This window comes from Glycine max, chromosome 18 (assembly GCF_000004515.6).
Source record: "Glycine max cultivar Williams 82 chromosome 18, Glycine_max_v4.0, whole genome shotgun sequence".
In the NCBI taxonomy this organism is placed as follows: Eukaryota; Viridiplantae; Streptophyta; class Magnoliopsida; order Fabales; family Fabaceae; genus Glycine; species Glycine max.
In genome coordinates this window covers 4,481,801-4,487,958 of record NC_038254.2, presented here as the reverse complement: position 1 = coordinate 4,487,958, position 6,158 = coordinate 4,481,801, and the positions used below count along the sequence as shown (strand labels likewise).

Below are 6,158 nucleotides of genomic sequence, written 5' to 3'. Positions count from 1 at the left end.
TTAATTTATACATTTGTCTATTGTTTTATTTAATATTTTCTATATTTTTTATATTGTTTTATTTAAATGACTACTTTTATTATCAAATTATTTTTTATTAATATTAAAATAATTTTATCAAATAAAAAAATTAATTAATAATAATGTATGAAATTATTAATTTACTTAATGATAAATGTAACAACTAATTAATAAATATTTAAAAAATTTAATATTATTTGATAAAATTTAAGTTCATATTATTTGTTAATATCATTAACAAAAATATTATCAAAAATATTAAAGCAAAAATGGGTAAAAATTAAAACGACTTTAAAGTTGTCAAAAATTAATTTAAAAATAAAAAATTAAAACAACTTTAAAGTCATTAAAAATGTTTCAAGTTCATATAAAAAAATATCAAAAAAAACTAAAATCGTCAATTTTTGTATGATTTCGTAGTAAAAATTCATATGACTTGTCCTATTTAAATATTAATTCAAAATTTACTCCAATATGATAAATTTCAAATGAAATTAACCTTTTAGTCATTTGGCCCATGATGATCATTACTTCAAGTTAGCTAATTGCATCTGTGTCATCCACTCCTCAAAGTTACGCTTGCAACATGGGGAATCGTTGAATTTAGAACGAGGAGGTTACATTCACAAATGGGATTTAATTTCGACGCTTTTTTTTCTGAAATCACACCCATGGTACAAGTCACATTTGTCATCACAATTCTCTAAGATAGGCTTTGAGCATGACCTGCTTCTTTCAATGGAGTATCATAGCGCGGAATCAAGAGAATTGATGTCCATAGATGTGGGTTTTCAACAGAGCTCTGATCCCTACACTTCGTTCTCTTATGATAATCATGGATTCGAGAGTGTTTAAGTATGCACATGGCGACATGACATAGTTCTGGCAGACTTATACGTCATTTCCTCCACAATTCTTTATTTTTTTCACTCTTAATTTTTTTACCGTCACATTTTTTTTTCACTAATCAGACATAAGTAGAATGGGGAATTGCGGAATTGAGAGTTCCCTCATGCATAATTTTTCTGATTCATCAGACATACACAACGGGCGGGAATCGCAGAATTGAGAGTTTGCATATACAAATGGTGTTTTCCAATGGTGTAGCACCGAATCGAGGAATGGAGAGAATTGATGTAAGCATATGAGAGAGATATAGAGATTAGTCTCAATTTATCACTTTTTTGCATGCAACATTAAGTTAATACTTTAAAGTTTAAATAGCCTAAAGAAAAATTCAAACACATTTTAATTGTATTACACCATCAACCTGAACTGAACCAATAACGAACATTTTAGACCATTTTTACACTACATGACAGTCATTTACGTTTTTCATTCAACACGTACTTTGGCGATTCATTCGTCTTATTTATCTGAGCATATATATGTGTTACATCATGTTCATACGTATGGGTTGCCTAGGTAAATTAAATCCACATTATTTAATTTCAAGTTGGTATAGCTAGCTCTGATGGTAATCTTGGCTTAGCAATTGCCACAAGTGGTTCTGCAAGAAGGATATCATCGTTGGACTCGGCAAGGTTGATTGATGAAACATTGGGTGGTGCACTCCAAGTGAAGCCATGGAGCAACCTGGCTAATAGCATCACGGTCATTGTGGTGCCAAGCATCACTCCGGGACAGCCACGTCTTCCTGTGCTAAATGATATGAACTTCAAATTTGGTTCTGTCAAAACCACATCAGACCCATCACTCTTGAGGTGGCGTTAGGGTTTGAACTTGTAGGGTTCATTCCACACTTTTGGGTTTCTCCCAAGCTCTTGTCTGCTTAGCATTGCATGGCTACCTTTAGGAATGAAGTAATTTCCCACCATTGTGTCACTCATAGAGACATGGAGAGGAATAAAGGGTGCAATTGGATGAAGGCGAAAAGCTTCTTTTGCACAAGCCTTTACATAGTTGAGCTTAGGTATATCTGATTCTTGGACCAGTCTCTCTTTCCCTACCACAGTGTCCAATTCTTCAACGGCTCGGTGAAGCAACTCAGGTTGGTTTATCATTTCAGCAAGTGCCCATTCAAAGGTATTTGATGAATTGTCCACTGTTGCAAGCATCAATTCCTACAAAGGAGTTTAATTTTGAGTTTGACTATCACTTTCAAACTTTACTTTTTCCATGAAATGGTACCAAATCACTTGTTTACGATCAATTATTGTATGATTTGAGACCGTTACATATTTATGATCCCAATCAATATACATATCATTTTAATCTTTTTAGTTCTTAGGACAAGAACTAAGAGAGATTAAAAATAATATATATAAATGGACTAAAAGTGAATGTTTTTAAGCATAAGTGAAAGGTTAAAAAGTAAAAAAATAAAATGTAACTACAGATATCAAATAAATACTTAAACCTCATTAAAAACCGAACATGAAATATGGTTTGTGTTTACGTGAGCAAGTGTTAATACAAGTAAGAAAAACAAACTAAGAGAGAAGTGAAATATATTACTATAATTTGTGCATTGATCTCCTCCAATGTCAATGATGGGTTATTGCTGGCATCTTTCAGAGAGATCAGAAAATCAAGCCAGTCCTCTGCATCAACCTTTAATCCATCATTCCACTGTTTAATTCTCACTTGAACAATGGGATCATGATACTTCTTGATGATCCTCAAAGCTTCCTTCACTTTCTTTTCTTGGCCATCCAAGTCAAGTCCCCTCAAGCATGGCATATAATCAGAAACAGAAAATGCATAAATGTAGTTGAGCAAATCGAAGATGGAATCAACATGTTCCATTTCCTCAAAACCAGGCCATTCATCCTCTCTGCCCTTCCCAAAATACCTTGTATTAAAAATAATTTTCCTGATGAGTTTACCACAATAATGCCTTGAAGCACTCCTGATATTCTCTAGTCCACATGCAGACACCATCGTTCACATTTTTGCACTCGTTGTAGACGTAAAACATAAGGTTGTCAGCTTCTTCAGTCCTTTTGTCATGAAGCCATAGGTGCTTGGGTGAAGAAAGAAAATCATTGGTAATGATTTTCTTCATTTTCTTCAATTGGTCCCCAAAGGGCACAAAAATTGTGGTTGAGTATCCGCTAGTGATGAGATCAGCGGACATGCTTAGTGATCTTGATGTAAAAGTTGCATCTTGTTTTCTCAAGAACTCACTGGCAATGGTGGGGCATGTCACTGGGATAACATAGGCATTTCCTAAGCGAATACACGCAATTTCGGTGTTCATTTCTTTCATGAAATATTTCAGGAAGGTTCCCAACTATATATGGGCCATGATTTTGGGCCTGGGGGTAGTTTTGGTTTTGGCTTTGGTTTGTTGGAATAGTTCTCAATGAAGTTGTATCTTAGGGCTTTGATCATAATGGTAAAGCAAGTGAATATAACAAGCAAAGAAGACCAAAAGCCTTGAAGATTTGACAATAATAGAAAAGGGGAGTGAGCCATGGCTTGGAAAAGGGGTTTTCAGACAAAAAAGAAGAGCAAGATGAATTGCTACTTTGGCTACGATTTAGAGAAAAAGTGGATGATTTCTGAAGAGAAGCTTGATGCCTATTTATAGTGTAAGCTAGAGGTGCACGCGAAATACCTGAAAGATATGCACTATGACTTTTGCATGAACTGAAGTATATAAATGTGTTCAACATGTTTAATTTTAGTATTTTTTTTAATGACCTAGCGGTGTAATTAGAACATTGATTAAAAATTAAAAAAATAAATATTTATTGTAAAAATCACAGAAAAATATATAAAAAAATATAAACATTATAAATTTATGCATCCTAATAAAAAAATTCTTTTTAGTTTCTTAAATAATACTCTAAAAACACTGATTAGCATATTATTTTTTCTATAGAGGCCACCTTGGCTCTTGGCGCCTTTTCGTTGTAGTTGGACCATTAATATTTACCCGATTCGATTAACCGTTTATTTAACTGATATAATAAATTATTTATACAGTCTTAAGTTTTAGTTCCCGTGAATAATTTTATTTAGTTTTGTCCAATTAAGCATCTTATAAAACATGTTTTTCGTCATGGCTACAAAGATTATACTATCACTAAAGGATTGAAAAGATTTTCGATCACATAACTACTTTTATTTTTTTTGCAAGGTATGAATATTATACCAAACTGGTGCATGCACTGACCGGGACCGACGGCAAGAAGTATACGTGAAGCCATCAAATGAGCAGCATTTTTACTTTTCCTAATCAAGAAAGAAAAATGTAGAAATAACTTGATCACAATTCTTCTTCAACCAATCCTGAACTATTGAAGAAATAACTAGGTTATTACAATTGCCTCCAAGCAGTTAATGATGCTTTGTTGGCTAAACAAGCTAGTGGCGATGACATGTCGTGGATAAATATTGAGTAATTTGAGTGATTGGCCTATACCTACACAATCTAATCGTGCATATTCATTCTAATAGTGTAACAATTTTAGTGGTGTTAAAAAACTAAGGAAAAAAACCTACAACTTCAGCATTCAAAAATTGATTGGCCTATACCTACACAATCTAATCGCGCAGATTCATACGATATTGAACAATTGAGACGGAAAGTACTTTTTACAATATTAAAACTCATATTGGCTTGGAGATATAAGTGAAAAAATAATCAACATTATACTAAAAAAAATTAAAATAACAACTATTTTATAACAGAGGAAGTAAAATAACTTTTTATTACTTCAATGGTCCAGAATTGGTTGAAGGAGAATGCAAATGCAGTTATTTCTTCACTTTGTCATTTTTGGGTAGGAAAACTAATAATGCTGCTCATTCAATGCATGCACCTGTTTGGTATTCCTACCTTGCTGGGAAAAAATAGTACAGTTTTGTGATCGAAAGTCTTTTCAATCCTTTGCTAATACACATTTTGTAGCCATGGCGAAATACACGTTTTATAAGAAGCTAGATAGGCCAAAACTTAATAAAGCTATTTACGGGAACTTAAACTAAAAACTGTGGCAAGTAAAGGAAGTGCATGAATTGCAAAATGGATAATTAACTCAGTTGGATAATTAATTAATTAATTACGCCAGTTTCATATATAAGTGGTTAATTGAATCAGCTAATTAAATAACATAACATATAGTATTAATCCAACTACACTGAAAAGGTGTCAAGCCAAGGCGTCCTCTATAAAAGAAAAAACAAAAATCAACGCATTGAACACATTTAGTTCATATGCATATCCAAAAGAATTTAACCATACACGTGTTTTTTGTGTGAAGCCTTTCTACGCGAAATCCCATCCCAAAAGAATTTAACATCATAATGCATATCTTTCAGGTATTTTGCATTCATGCGACTCTAGCAAACTCAATAAATAGACATCAAACTTCTTAATTGTCACAAATTATCCACTAGAAAATATATTTTAATATTGGTTCTACATGACTTTCAAATGACCATCTTTAAAAAAAATCATTTTTTACATTAGTTATAAAAATTAATGTTAACAATCAAACATCATTTTTTCTAAAACTGATATGATATAGCAGCAAAAACAAGATCAGTTCGCTCTATCTCTATTTATCTTTTTTCTTTTATCAATCAACACCAATCCTGTTTTGAGGTGAATATATGAGTGGTGAGAAAAAAAAATACATAGAAAGACGAAAAGTAGAGGAATAGAGTGATAAATGTGATTTTTTTTCTCCTCCAATTAAAAAGTGACATAATTAAAAAGTATCACTCCTTTCTCATTATTAGTTTTTTTTTATCATATATCATTTCTTATAAGTGATGAGACAAGAAAAAGGTAAAGGAATTATTATATGATTAAAGATGGCATGTCCATGATGTCTATCATACTTCATGTGACACATTACAAGGTTTTCTTAATTTTTTCCCATAAATTAAAACATTTAACTATGTATCACATGTAGAATGATTGAGACTATGGATACATGATGGGCCCATATCGTACAATAATTTCTCAAAAACAAGAGAATTTGGCTCCATTTCATGCATGTTGAAAAGATAAAATTTGAAATCAGCAATTAAATTCAAATCAAACTCCTTGTAGGAATTGATGCTTGCAACAATGGACTATCAAATGCTTTTGAATGGGCACTTGCTGAAATGATAAACCAACCTGAGTTGCTCCACCGAGCCGTTGAACAATTGGACAT

At 32.3% G+C, this 6,158-nt stretch overlaps 1 pseudogene; it reads right to left on the bottom strand.

Moving 5' to 3' along the window:
• Positions 1 to 1,472: 1,472 nt before the first annotated feature.
• On the bottom strand, positions 1,473 to 3,462 carry LOC100789669 (isoleucine N-monooxygenase 2-like; annotated as a pseudogene).
• Positions 3,463 to 6,158: the final 2,696 nt, after the last annotated feature.